This window comes from Schistocerca gregaria, chromosome 1 (assembly GCF_023897955.1).
Source record: "Schistocerca gregaria isolate iqSchGreg1 chromosome 1, iqSchGreg1.2, whole genome shotgun sequence".
Lineage (NCBI taxonomy): Eukaryota > Metazoa > Arthropoda > Insecta > Orthoptera > Acrididae > Schistocerca > Schistocerca gregaria.
Window position 1 is genome coordinate 450244435 of NC_064920.1, and position 16144 is coordinate 450260578.

Here is a 16144-nt window from a genome sequence, read left to right on the forward strand (position 1 = left end):
ATGGCGTTCCTTACAGAAAATTAAAGTGAGATGAAATGGTGTGTCATATGTGAGATCAGTTTCAAGGTTCACTTGTTATTCTGTTCAAGCAGTGGGGCTTAAACGTTTTCAGTCCGGTCTTCCGCTGGCAGAAATCAGCAAAAATCGGTAGCCTAGGGTTGAACAGCATATTTGCTTCAGTACCAGCACATTTGAGATCCTATAGCCAAGTAGAAGCAAGAACTACTCTTTCGAACCGAAGCTAGCTTCAAAGGTGGCAGCCGTGTGAAGCAAGCGCGCTGTTCACACATACGTCATGTTATGCCTGTTGAGGTGTCGTCATTTCTGCATGACGCTACTTGGACGAAACCACATTGTGACAACAGTGTGCGTTTACAGTCCCACACCGATGGAGCGGTTTCTTTTCGCAGGCACAATATAGGAACAGGTGGGGCAGGAGAACAACGTACCTTGCTTGGGTCTTTCTTTTTTATGTCGGTCAGTTTTACCATCTCCTCTGTGCCTGCACCTTTGGTGTGTGCCTTTCTCGCAGTAGCCTCGGTACGGCATAGAAGGCCACATATGACGCCAGCCGAACTGGGGTCATCGTCTGTTTATAATGAAGGTGGTGTCAATAGCCATAGGCCTGTTTGACCCGTGGAAGTGTGTAACGAATTATTAAAAAACCCTTACAGTCAGACACTGGTAGAAGGACGCCGCAAGGTAAGCACAGTCTTAGAAAACTTTAAGGAAGTGTCTGTTTAGTCAGAAATTACAAGTGTTCCTCAGCCCATACGTATGTATCTCCTATAGATTATGCAGATAAAATTAAGACTATAAAAACCCGTTAATAGAGGTAGAAAAGGCCATCGATCCCATACTCCATCCGTACATGGAACGAAAGAAATCTTAGTACATGGCAGAATGAAAAGTACCCTCCACTACGCACTTCACAATCATTTTCAGCGTATTGACGTAGATGCCGAGTTTATTAAAAACTAAAAACCCGCCTCGATTGCGAAAAAAGCACCTAGTGTTGAGTGTTAACCCGGGTTTCGGCGTAGGTAACTACACCTTCTTCAGAACAACAATAAAACCCACAAGTGCCTAAGAATACCTTTGTCAATGATTAAAAGAACACCACAGTTATACATAAACAAATGGAAAAGGAAAGGAAAACACAAACAGTACATACATACAAAGTCAAAACCACTACTTGACTTAATGGTGTACGATCCACCTCCCAGCGGCCTATGTTCGATCGGGCATGACCCGCCATGAACTGCAGCTACAAACGGTCGCTCACTTACAAGCTGACCCGCTATCTATGCACAAGTGCAAGACAAGAGAAGTTACTTGAATGCGTATACGAATACGAGAAAGTTTATACATAGATTCTAACATTCTACGTGGTGTCTTTGTTCTAAGTCATGTCTTCCTACCACTTTCGCGCAACGACGCTCTGAGCGTGTTTTTTAGGGAATTGACTAGTTTGAACCTGGGACCTGTTGCTGGTAAGGAGACGCCAGACCACACATGACATGTACAATTCAGAAGGGTTCAGTGAGACTAGCGATGATATAATGAAATACTTAATGATTTCAGCGTCAGCTCCATTGGAATTTTTATTCTACTCAAAAACATTGTTTATAAATTGCACTATTGATAAAGGGAAATATTTTAATACAGTATGATAAAAACCAACTGCGTTCAACAAAAATGTGAACAAATATTCCCTGAATGAGTTTCCAATTTCTACAATGGATCGAAGGATGCCCTATGCCATATCACATCTATAATATAGGTTTAAATTAAGTTTTATAAAAGAGAAAAGTATCATAAATGGTCTAAAGTGACCCTCAATTATCTTTAATTACTTATTTAACTTGTCGTAAATTACGGTGCCTGATGTGGCTTCTCAATATGTCCACATCTCGTGGTCGTGCGGTAGCGTTCTCGCTTCCCACGCCCGGGTCCCCGCGTTCGATTCCCGGCGGGGTCAGGGATTTTCTCTGCCTTGTGATGACTGGGTGTTGTGTGCTGTCCTTAGGTTAGTTAGGTTTAAGTATTTCAAAGTTCTAGGGGACTGATGACCATAGATGTTAAGTTCCATAGCGCTCAGAGCCATTTGAACCATTTGAATAATTATATAACAGAAAAATCATCGCGTTTCAGATTTTAACTTCTAGTAGCAAATGTGTATACCATGAGCTTTAATTGGCGATCAACACTAGTATAAAGCAAAAATGGGATGTAACAGATGAGACTTCTGCAGTTCTGAGTGAAGCATCGCGTGCGTTCATTACCTTGTCGGTGGTTATTCAGCGTCAGGGGGCGGCGGGCGGCGCAGCTCTACACACCTAACCGTCTCGGAAGCAACTCCTTCTAACTTTTCCTTACTACAATTTACCGAAGTTGGTTTAAGGAAAGCTATCTGGCTGTGTTTTCAACTGGCCAATCATGGTCTCAATGTTAACCTTAAGCTCCGCCTACAAAAATTCTGTCTATCCAATGAGAAACGTTATACGTTTCGTGGTGGGGCAATGTTTTCAATGTTTGCTACGTAACAGAGACGCGAAAAAGTCTCATGCTAAAACTTGCAGCTGGTGTGGCCCTTTTAGTGTTATCGTAAGATCTATACTGTTCTTCTGGAGGGCTCTATCTTTTAACATTGGCTGGGGAGCGGTCTTGGCGGTCGGCTGACGACGTGGGTGTCTGTCCGTTATCGTAGGGCCTCCTAGCCTACCCGACTCTGCTCCCCGCTTCTGTTCTCGTTTCTCCCCTCCGAACTGCGTCTGTTTCGCAGTGGGAAGGTATGCCATGCATTTAGGCATTCTTGTGTTAGTCTGTGGTATTCCATTTGCTCACTCGTTACTCGTATTACTTTGGTTAATTTAATGTCAGGATTTATTCGGAGCTCTGTGACACTGCCGGATTTGCTACCATGTCAGGGTTTTCATGGAAGGTGTTGGATTTGCCTGACACCTTACAAGATTGGCGCTAAATAGCTTATATATTCCCAACCGTGGATCAACGTATATCAAAATATGAGATTGATAGAACAAGAGACCAACTAAATAGGAGATGAAACCTATAAATAACCGCACACGGTGGCTTATGCTAGTAAAGAACTTATATATGAAGGAACTCTTAAAAACTATACCTAAAGCCAGTAGTTAGCCGTGGGGACGGGGGGGGGGGGGGGGGGGGGCTGAGGGGACGTAACCTAAAGACGTCGTAGAAATAAAGATATAGGGATAAAATGTGAGGCTAAACTCACCTTCATCGTAAAAGGGAAAAGAGGATAAAAAGAAAGAAGATGAACAGCTTGACCAACCACGCTCGCCAATCAGCACGCGCATGTGACAATCCCCAGATCATCAAATTGCTCTGAGCACTATGGGACTTAACTTCTGAGGTCATCAGTCCCCTAGAACTTAGAACTACTTAAACCTAACCAACCTAAGGACATCACACACATACATGCCCGAGGCAGGATTCGAACCTGCGACCGTAGCGGTCTCGCGGTTCCAGACTGTAGCGCCTACAACCGCTTGGCCACTCCGGCCAGCCCCAGATCATCAGTTTTACAAGTACGAAGTACAAAGTAAGGGCGCGAAACCTTCAAAAAATTTTCTACTTCTTAGTAGGAGTTGGTCATTGCGGATATCGCCTTCAACATGTTGCAGATGCTTAAAGATCTGCATTTCTTCCAAAACATCCAGTTCGCGATGTTGAAGGTTCGTAGAGACAGGCGTTTGGCCGGGCGGTATCGGTGACGCTGTCCGTCTCATTCGCAGCGGAATTCCGCATCGCCAGCGCACGGAAATCTGCTGGCGGGCCCGATGGTAGGGTGGGTGCAGCGAGGCGCGGCGACCTTTCGGCGGCGCGACGCCGGCTGCCGGGCGCGACATAGTTGTGGCAGGCATCCGAGGAACGCGCAGAATGGTAGCCGCCGCCGCCGCCGCCACCGGCTGCAGAATGCTGACGACCGCTGGCGGCGGCGGGCGACCTCTCTGCTGCCGCCTCCGCGTCAGCTCGCGACGGGCCCTCGCACACAGCACTGCTGCTGTATCTGACAGCGCCGCCACATACATTACACTTTTAAGCGCATACGCGAATTTGAAAGACAAACAATGTAATTCTGGAGTGCTTCCTTCGACGTTTGTTTGTCAACGGTTGTTGGAGGGCTGCACGAGTTCGCAGTGCTTCGGGAGCTTTCTAGGGATCACGTTCCAATATAAATTTTTCGTCTTTGTTTGTCCCTTCGTTTCTTGCACTACTTCCTCTTTGCTTCACTGCACAGTGCTTCTTTTCCCTCTCTTCGAACCGCGTTGTGATTGTTTCCTTTCCTTCGTCTCATTTCAGCTTTCCATTTTCAAAGCTTTGTCCTAAAACTTCGCCGCGCTGGATTAGCCGAGCGGTGCCAGGCGCTGCAGTCGCGGACTTTGCGGCTGGTGCCGGCGGAGGTTTGAGTCCTTCCTCGGGCATAGGTGTGTGCGTTTGTCCTTAGGATAATTTAGATTAAGTAGTGTGTAAGCTTAGGGACTGATGATCTTAGCAGTTAAGTCCCATAAGATTTCACATACACCTGAACATCCTAAAACTTCCTGTTTCCATCAGTTTACCTTTCCGTAAGTTGATTTTTTCCAAGTGTTTCGCGATATGTTAAATCCAGGTAGTTGTCGAATTCTTTCATCAAAGATATTTGTAGATTTATTGTCACACATTCTGTGTAAAGAGTGGTCAGAAACAGCCTCAAAAGCTTGTAAGGGTGTTGCAGAGTAAGCTCTGCTGGCTGAGAAATTTATGTTAACAAGGAGATCCGAGACGTTGCATCGTTTGCGATTCAGTTAGAACTGAAGTCAGACGATCAGGCCATCGCGAGCTCAAACTGATGCGGTCCGGCAGAGACGGTGTCGCCAATGTGCTCTTCGTTTGGTTCTCTAAAACCGATCAATAGACCGACACAAAAACTGGGACGGAAGTAAGGATCTAACCCGAGCCGAAGGCTGAGCAGTTTCATGCGCTATCATCTACGCTTTGAAAACAACTGCCGTTGATAGTACATCTACATCTAAATCATACTCCGCAAGCCACCTAGCCACCTAATGGTGTGTGGCGGAGGGTACTTTCTTTACCACTATCTGATCTCTCCAGCCCTGTTCCACTCGCGAATAGTCCGTGGAAAGAATGATTATCGGTAAGCCTCCGTATTGGCTCTAATTTCTCGAATTTTCTCCTCGTGGTCAATACGCGAGATAGTATGTGGTGTGTCGCAGTCACTCAGGAGACGTTACATTTTCTTTATAATTCTTCTTTCTAATGCTTCAAAATTTTCAAACTTGTACTTCAGTACCAAACATGCCGTGGCAAACAGACATTCCATACATACGGCTATATCATTGTGACTTTTTTAACTGTACTCATTCTTAATTACATCATAAACTCTTTAGATCCTTCCGCTAATGTTCTTATTTTTTATATAGTCGTCAGAAATTTTTGTTTCCTCCTCAGACATTCAAGAACCTGCCATGCTGGCTATCTCCTCAGTAAAATTGAGTCGTATTGCTCCCCTTGTCACGCTTTCAGAAAATATAAAAAAAATCGACTGTAACTACTTCGAAATTTGTTCAACATTTTTTTATAATCATACGAATGCCTGGTATCCGCCTTTTCGGATATGCCCGAAAGAACAGACACCACGCGGAATCCGCACTGTGATTGATATTGAGCGTGGTGTCTGCTTTCGTTTTTTTTTTTTTTTTTTTTCAGACACTACGCGTTCATGAAACTGAATCAGCTGGATGGGCTATGAACCCACCACCCTCGCTGCCAATGCACAGTCACGTTCGACCTCCTGTGGGAATGTCAAATAGCGAGCATGGGGAGACAACGCCGGGGACTGCAGACAGGCGGCGCTAGGTGGGAATGTGCGTCGCCAGAGGGGCATGCCGAGACAGCCCGCGCAATTGCGATAAACAGTGTCCAGGTGGAGCAGTGTTAAACGAAAATGCCCAGTAAGCAGTACATCCCGTTTTCGAATCCCTGTCTGGCACACATTTTCACTCGGTACCATTGGATTCGCTTAATGTAAAACATCTCCTCAAAAAAATTCACGAATTACTGAGCTGATAAGCGACTTACGTTATTTGATTTTCAAACAACTGAGTAAAACTGAACCTACTCAGACATCACTCTCTTTACTTATTCTGATCAACACTAAACTGACACACAATATTCTTAGCGCAACGCAATCTGACTTTCAAAAATCCCTACAAAAGAATGGCCCTGACTAACAATAACCTATAACTTTCATGAATCACTTTGCTGACAAAAATCTTCGTTACTCGAACTATCGCAACAGAGCGTGCGCCAATACTGCCAGCTAAATAAAAGATTCAAACTACAGAAGGTACTAACTACTGATAGGCATAGTCAGCAAATGAAGATTTTGATAGAGAACAAACAATGTAAAGTCATCATATATATATATATATATATATATATATATATATATATATATATATATATATATATATATATATCAGTTTATGATATCCAATAATACAGATTTACTTTTTCTGGCGGACACACGTCCAGATCGTCCGCTCTTAAAATTCTGCCATCTCTCTCCCCACATACACCACTGCTGGAGGATCAGCTCCAACTGCGCAATGCTACGGGCTGTTCGCATCCAACTGCCCAACACTACAATAGCGAATATTCCAACAACGCCAACGAGCCACAGGCTGCACAGTACAGTCAGTGATTTTCATACAGAGCGCTACGGGACGTTACCAACATAAAAACCTAAACAGCCTACTTACAAATGTAGCGATGCGGCTGACGTAATGAGTTCTTTTCTTGTCCTTTCCTCTCTCCCCACCACCTCCAATTTACATATTTAATAATATTTTTCCAGTGGTAGTGGTAACATTTTTTGCTCTTTAAGATTATCGCTGAAAACTGCCATAATGTATTCCAAGATGCATTTGAGCCACTGTACTTATTTTGGAAGGTCAGCATATCTCTCTCATAAATTTTACTGGACAAAATGGTTCAAATGGCTCTAAGCACTATGGGACTTAACATCTGAGGTCATCAGTCACCTAGAACTTAGAACTACTTAAACCTAACTAACCTAGGGACATTACACACATCCACGATCGAGGCAAGATTCGAACCTGCAGCCGTAGCGGTTGCTCGGTTTCAGACTGAACATCCTAGAACCGCTCGCCCACCCCGGCCGGCTTTACTGGAGAAGTTAATGGTTTGAGTTTTTTAGCTTCTATAAATACACAACATAACGGAAATGGCGAAGCAGCAACTCCAAGGCATAGTCAGATATCAGTGTAACTTCGTACATACAAACACCATCAGCGTGTATGTAAATTATGGAGGTCACAATTCTGTGTGACAGGTAGAACGGCCTTGAGAGTGCACTACTGTTGTTCGCTATTTGTGTTGTTACTAGGCTTCGTAGCCTATGTGAGGAGCGTGAACAACGTCAGATGTTGAGCGATCACTGTGAAGGACACGAGGAGGGCCAGTACTTGTGTGAGACAATGTTACCAACATGAGATAGAGTTTGAAAGGGTCTCATTGTAGACCTCTATTTACCCAGCTGGTCGACCGTGTTGGTTGTTTGGTTGATTATGGAAGAATGAGGAAGGAATTCGATCGTGCACTTTCAACAGAACCATTCTGGCATTTATCTGAAGCGATTTAGGGAAATCACGGCAAACATAAATCAGGATGGCCGGATGGGAATTTGAGCTGCCGTCCTCCCGAATGAGAGTCCAGTGTGCTGACCACTGCACCGTGAATTTTCCTGAGTGGCGACGCGTTCTGTTCAACGATGAACCCCGGTTCTGCACTACCCCAATAACCAACGTGACTGATGACCATAGATGTTAAGTCTCATAGTGCTCAGAGCCAATAACCATCGTCGGCGACTATGGCCTCGACCTGGTGAGAGGTCCCAGTTTTCAGACGCTTTGGAGAGACGCAGTGCTGTTACTCTTGGTTTTTATGGTGTGGAGTGCCATCGGATATAATCCAAGGTCACAGATGGTATTGATTGACAGAACTCTAACAGCACAATGGCACGCCATGGGTATCCTGCGTCCTCACGTGTTATTTCTGATGCGACAGTAGCGCGGTGCCATTGATCAACAGGAAAATGATCATCCTCACACAGTACGTGTCTGTAGAAACTGTCTACGTGATGCTGAGGTATTACTATGCCTAAGAAGGTAAACCGATCTGTCCCCGATAGAACTAGCGCGGAACCAGCTCAGACGTCAGCTCCCTCCCAGTGCCAGTTTCCAGGATATCGAGGACCGGCTACATCATTTGTAGGCCACCTTGTTTCAGGAGAATACACATGGCACTCTTCCCAACCGAATTAGAGCGTGCATCCAGGCCAGAAGATGTGTCAAGTCTTAGAGACAAGTCAGCTCTTGCTGCTAAATCTGTAGTGAATTTGACTTCCTATTGTGATCACTAAAATAACATACATGCCCTCTCAACGCGTCCGTCTGCGTAGATGAGTGGTCGGCGCGACTGACGGCCGCGCGGAGGACCTGCGTTCCGTTCTCAAGACTCTGAATGGATATTTCCTCGGTTGGACGTACGTTACCTGGTATACTGTCTCGCGAGGCCAACTGGGGAGCTACTCGCACAATTAGTAGTGGTTCCAAGGCCAACAAACCCGACAACTGCTGGGAAATCGGTGTGCTCATCACATACGCTCCACATCACATCAGTGACACCATTGGTGACAAGTGGGTCGGTCGGATGTGGTTGATCTGTCTAAGGCAAGAACTCAAAACCGTATCTTTTTTACCTCTCGACAAGCGAAGTTTTATTTCGTTTCCCTCTACCTTTGTACCTCCTAACGTTTTTTGCCAGACAGAGTACATGATTTCTCTTAGCGTTATGGAAACGGATTTCTTAAGAGAAGAAATTGATATTTTTATTTAATTTCTAGTAGGCCATAACTTTTTAATAAAAACGCAAAAGGAGGCTTAATGCGTGAACGATAATTAGAGAGCAACGTTCCGATTGATGTGACTGTACGTGAAATGCTAACTCATAATGGAGAGAAATATGGAGAGGAATCGACATGACCTCCGATCTTTTCAAAGAATGGTCCTTAAGTCCGCCACAAATGATACAGGAAGAACACAGGACGATCGTTTAAAGAGAAAGACAACAGTTATTTAGAAAACGACGTTCGAATACTTGTCCTACCACCCCGTAACCCGCATCAAAAGATTGCCAGTGTGATTTTCGGGGGAACAGCAGGACCGATCTCTCCATTCGTAAATACCTCAAGTAGGGCTCCACTTCTAGTGAAGTGTATTTCAATTTGACTTCAACATAACTTGCAACTTAGGAATTGGTCCACTACAAGCCTTCATCTAAATCTACATCTACATGGGTACTGTGCAAATCTCACTTAAGTGTCTGGCAGAGGGTTCATCAAACATCCTTCACAACAATTCTCTACTATTCCACTCTCGAACAGCGCGTGGAAAAAACGGAGGTGGTGGTGGTGGCTAGTGTTTAACGTCCCGTCGACAACGAGGTCATTAGAGACGGAGCGCAAAGTCGGGTTAAGGAAGGATTGGGAAGGAAATTGACCGTGCCCTTTCAAAGGAACCATCCCGGCATTTGCCTGAAACGATTTAGGAAAATCACGGAAAACCTAAAGCAGGACGGCCGGAGACGAGATTGAACCGTCGTCCTCCCGAATGCGAGTCCAGTGTGCTAACCACTGCGCCACCTCGCTCGGTCGTGGAAAAACGGAAACGTATATATTTCCGTGAAAGCTCTGCTTTCCCTTATTTTAATGTGATGATCGTTTCTCCGTCAACAAAATATTTTCGCATTCGGAGGAGAAAGTTGGTGGTCGAGATTTTATTAGAAGATTCCCCCGCAACGACAAACGCCTTTGTTTTAATGGTGTCCATCCCAAATCCTGTATCACGTCCGGGGCACCCTGTCCCATATTTCGCGATAGTAAACAACAGGCTGCTCTTCGCTGAATTTTCTCGATGTACTCGGTTAATTCCAGACCGCGCAGCAGCACTCCAAAAGAGGGCCGACAAGCGTAGTGTAAGCAGTCTCCTTAGTAGATATTATACGTTTTCTAAGTGTTATGTCAATATATCAAAGTCTTTGTTTTGCCTTCATCACAACATTTTCTGTGTGTTGTTCCCAGTTTAAACTGTTTACAACTGTAATTCCTCGCTATTTAGTTGAAGTTGCGGCCTTTGGATTAGACTAATTTATTGTGTAACCGAAGTTTAACGGATTCCTTTCAGCACTCATGTGGTAGACTTAACGCTTTTCATTACTTCTGGCCAATTGACAATTTTCACACTATACAGATATCTTCCCTAAATCGGTTTGCAATTTGTTTTGACCTTCTGGTGATTTTACTAGATGATAAAATACAGTATCATCTGAAAAATCCTAAGACAGCTGTTCAGATTGTCTACTAAATCGTTTATATAATAAGGAACAGTAGAAGGCCTATAACACCACCTTGTCGAACGCCAGAAATCACTTATGTGTTACTCGATGACTTTGCGTAAATTACTATGACAGGAAATCACGAATCCAGTTTGCATAACTGAGACGATATTCCATAAGCACGCAATTTGATTACAAGTCGCTTGTCAGGTACACTGTCAAAAGTCTTCTGGAAATCTACAAATACGGAATGAATTTGCAATGCCTTGTCAACAGCACTCAACACTTCGTGTGAGCAAAGAGCTTGTTCTGTTTGACAGGAACGATGTTTTCTAAATCAGTTTTGACTGTGTATTAATAGACTGTTCAGTACGAGGTAACTCATAATGTTCGGACAGAATTTATATTCCAGAATCATGCTGCATATCGACGTCAATGATATGGAACAGTAATTTAGGGGATTACTTCTACTAGTTTTCCTGAGTATTCGTGTGACATGTGCCAGTTTACAGTCTTCGTGAATGGATCTTTCATCGAGCGAGCTGTTGGCGGGTTCAGATGGTTCAAATGGCTCTAAGCACTATGAGACTTAACATCTGAGGTCATCAATCGCCTAGACTTAGAACCACTTAAACCTAACCAACCTAAGGACGTCACACACATCCATACCCGAAGCACGATTCGAAGCTGCGGCCGTAGCAGTAGCGCGGTTCCGGACTGAAACGCCTAGAACCTTTCGGCCACAATGGCCGGATGCGAGCTGTTGTATATGATTGTTAAGTATGGAGCTATTACATCAACATACTCTGAAAGGAACCTAATTGGTATACAGTCTGGACCGGACGACTGGTTTTTATTAAGTGATTTCAATTGATTCACTACTCCGAGGATGTCTGCTTCTACGTTACTCATGTTAACAGCTGTTCTTGAGGCGGATTCTGGAATATTTACTTCATCTCCTGTGGTGAAGGAATTTCGGAAGTTGTGTTCAGTAACTCTGCTTTGGGAGCACTGTCGTCAATAGTCTTTACATTCCTATCGCGCAGAGAAGGCGAGTGTTTGAACGAAGACGCAGAATCTGAAGCTAAATTAGAGGACTGGCTTCTGAGATCTCCTCCCTGAATCCTTGCTGTATTACCTTCCAGAGCTGGATAAACATGCTATTACGGTATTAAGCAGGTAGTCCTAATATTTTGGCTCATCAACATATATTATACACTGTCCAGTCACTTTAATGTGGCCAGCTGTCAAAATTCACAGCGCAAGGTTTGCACGAAGGCGTCAGTGAGGCTTTGGCAGATTGTAACATCGAAAATGCAGATAAAATATCTTCCGCACCATCTAAAATTTTTCGGCGTTTAATATCTGTTGATAACTTGTATTGCACTTCCAATCTTGAATCTGTAAACTTTGTTACAGAAACTACAGGGTGTTTCAAAAATGACCGGTATATTTGAAACGGCAATAAAAACTAAACGAGCAGCAATAGAAATACACCGTTTGTTGCAATATGCTTGGGACAACAGTACATTTTCAGGCGGACAAACTTTCGAAATTACAGTAGTTACAATTTTCAACAACAGATGGCGCTGCAAGTGATGTGAAAGATATAGACGACAACGCAGTCTGTGGGTGCGCCATTCTGTACGTCGTCTTTCTGCTGTAAGCGTGTGCTGTTCACAACATGCAAGTGTGCTGTGGACAACATGGTTTATTGCTTAGAACAGAGGATTTTTCTGGTGTTGGAATTCCACCGCCTAGAACACAGTGTTGTTGCAACAAGACGAAGTTTTCAACGGAGGTTTAATGTAACCAAAGGACCGAAAAGCGATACAATAAAGGATCTGTTTGAAAAATTTCAACGGACTGGGAACGTGACGGATGAACGTGCTGGAAAGGTAGGGCGACCGCGTACGGCAACCACAGAGGGCAACGCGCAGCTAGTGCAGCAGGTGATCCAACAGCGGCCTCCAGTTTCCGTTCGCCGTGTTGCAACTGCAACCAAATGACGCCAACGTCCACGTATCGTCTCATGCGCCAGAGTTTACACCTCTATCCATACAAAATTCAAACGCGGCAACCCCTCAGCGCCGCTACCATTGCTGCACGAGAGACATTCGCTAACGATATAGAGCACAGGATTGATGACGGCGATATGCATGTGGGTAGCATTTGGTTTACTGACGAAGCTTATTTTTACCTTGACGGCAGAACAGAACTGGCGCATATGGGGAACCGAAAAGCCCCATGTTGCAGTCCCATAGTTCCTGCATCCTCAAAAAGTACTGGTATGGGCCGCCATTTCTTCCAAAGGAATCATTGGCCCATTTTTCAGATCCGAAACGATTACTGCATCACGCTATCTGGACATTCTTCGTGAATTTGTGGCAGTACAAACTGCCTTAGACGACACTGCGAACACCTCGTGGTTTATGCAAGATGGTGTCCGGCCACATCGTACGGCCGACGTCTTTAATTTCCTGAATGAATATTTCGATGATTGTGTGATTGCTTTCGGCTATCCGAAACATACAGGAGGCGGCGTGGATTGGCCTCCCTATTCGCCAGATATGAACCCCTGTGACTTCTTTCTGTGGGGACACTTGAAAGACCAGGTGTACCGCCAGAATCCAGAAACAATTGAACAGCTGATGCAGTACATCTCATCTGTATGTGAAGCCATTCCGCCAGACACGTTGTCAAAGGTTTCGGGTAATTTCATTCAGAGACTACGCCATATTATTGCTATGCATGGTGGATATGTGGAAAATATCGTATTATAGAGTTTCCCAGACCGCAGCGCCATCTGTTGTTGACAATTGTAACTACTTCAATTTCGAAAGTTTGTCTGCCTGAAAATGTACTGTTGTCCCAAGCATATTGCAACAAACGGTGTATTTCTATCGCTGCTCGTTTAGTTTGTATTGCCGTTTCAAATATACCGGTCATTTTTGAAACACACTGTATATTTAGTATGTAGTGAAAGTAATTGTGTATTTATTTGTGAATGTATACAGTGGAATGTAATTCTAGTGTAAGTAATGTGAATTGCTGAGTAATAGCCAACTGAACTTTATTCTAATGTACCGATAGCAACGACGAAATGGCAGTAGCTGTGCCGTTGTTCATCTTTGCGTATGGAGAGTCTCTGTCGCGTTGCGAGCAGAGAGGAAGGAGAGCAGCTTGAGTCATGGGAGAGTGCCGAAGTGTTTGTTGGGCGCTCGCGCCGACGTGGTGTCCAGTGATGCCCGCGGCAGTGTAGAAGCGCCCGATTCGTTAATCCATCAGTATTGAGAGCACGGTCAGGGTGGATAGGCGGAGGTACGTCCAATTCGAACTGTTGCCTCTCCCCTAATCATCCGTGGCTCTGGAGACGACGCGGACTTCTGAACCAGCAGCAGCATCAGTAGGAGCTCAGCATTGTCGTAGGTTACATTCTTCGTCGTCCGCATATCTACAACATCGTAGCATTGTTAACTGACAAAATATATCTAATACTGGAGAGGCATTACCCAGTGGCAATTTCTTTAACAAAGCATGACTAACCTGAATAATAACCTGCAATAGTTAAAACTTGTGGAGTACCTGTGTTGTCATTGTCCTCAGACATTATTACCAAGCAGGATCCCTTTCCTTTCAATGCAATCACCGAGTGTCTTAAAACATGTAAATAGATTAACTGTTTAGCGCCAGTTTCGTTTGCTTGCTAATGACGGTTTCAGTCTAAATTTTCTGACTCAGTAACAGTTCATTCTTGTATTGCGTAACAGAGGCTTAACTAATTTGCAGTTTTGAATATTAACTTCATTTACTGAAAAAAACGCAAAATTTCACTGACAAAAGTAATAACTAAAGTTACAGTATCAATTACGACTGCGTAATTTAATTTATCCTGTATTTGACTCAGCGAGGGACTTCTGCTGACTTGGTATGGATTTTGTTGTTACATTAAAAGTGAAATCAGTTGGTCATTTGCTTAAAGCAAATTCAGTTCAATCTTTTAATAATCAAACGTAAATTGCTTGTCTTTTTCTAAATTTTGTATTACGTAACAATGACGTTACTGAAAATAATTTTTTTACGGAACAATGTTTGAGTTACAGCCAGTCTTTTATTTAAGGAGAAAATTCATTTAACGTTACGTTCAAAATTTAGTATTTTAGAATAAGTAACTGCTTTCCGATTCATTTATTTTCTCGTGAACTGTTGTGTTGTGGAAAAGCGTGACAATCTTTTATTACCCAACCAGTAATTAGTTGCATTTCTTTATATTCTGGAAATTCATTGCCCTAGTGGGTTTGGCGACCGTTTCATTATCGGAATTTTTAAATGATCAGTATATTTGTTTAATATCAGTGTTTTTTTTAATATTACGTGGTACCTTTTTCCTCCCTGTGTGATTCGTGAGCGATTGTACTATATTCCACCCATTTCGAAATTATCCTCAGTATTTAGTTTAGCTTTAGAACAGATTCTTTCTTCAGAAGGATCTTTTGTACACTTTCTTCGTACTAACTGGTTTTATTTTCCTTCTGTAACGATAACCTTACTCACTGTAAAATTTCAATAGCCAAATGCGATCACGGTCAATTATATCGTAATACAGTAGGCCTGTGAGGAAAGGGGAGGCTAAAAGGTACCGGCAGGGATATGGAACCGTAGCGATTGCAGTGACGTTGCCAGCTGCGCAAGATTTCTCGATTGATGATGATGACGTTTGGTTTGTGGGGCGCTCAACTGCAGTGTTATCACCTCCCGCAGAAAGTCCAAATGTTTACACAGTCCAATTTTTTTACCCAATCCAGTAAAGGCACTGTCAAGATCTAGGCACTGTCAAGAATGATGATGACGATAATGGAACGATGAAGACAACACCAAGACCCAGTGCCCTGGCAGAGAAAATCCCCAAATCGTCCGGGAATCGAACATGGGACCCCCTGATCCAGAATCAGCAACGCTCACGAGCTGTGGACCTTACTCGGTTGAGGATCCATGGCGCCTACAGCCCGATCGAAGTGGCCCTACAGATTCTCCTCTGGGTTTAAAACCGGCGAGTTTAGTGGCCGAGGGAGTACGCTAAACTCACCCTGGTGCTCTTCGAACCACGCACGTATCCACCGAGCTGTGTGACACATTGCGTTGTCCCACTGGTAGATGCCTTTCTGAGGAAAAACGAACTGCATGTAGACGTGTCATGGTCCCCAAGGATAAATGCATACCAGTGTTCATCTATTGTGCCTTACAGAATGACGAAATCACCCAGGGAATATCCTCCGACCTGATCCCTTCCGACAGTTCTTGTAGAGTGTTTACTTGATGTCGTTTCACGTGGTACATGCCAACGGCCATTTGTCCGCTGCAGCGTAATACGTGATTCTTTTGAGAAGAACTCCTGTCACCAATCAGTGGACATCCTGTAACGGTACTGGCGTTCTAATTGCAGCCTTCGTCGCAAGTGAACACCAATGAGCGTGAGTGCGTGAACTAAGCGCTTGCTGCGAAGGGCCACACCCAACAACGTTCGCTGAGCAGTCGGTGAGGAGACGCTGCTGGTGGCCCTTTGGTTCGTGTAGGCGGTCAGTTACTCCAGAGCTGCACGTCCGTTCGCCCTTACATATATCTGCAGCCGCCATTAACCCGTGTCATCTATGGCCTGTGGTCCACCACAGTTGCGTCATTT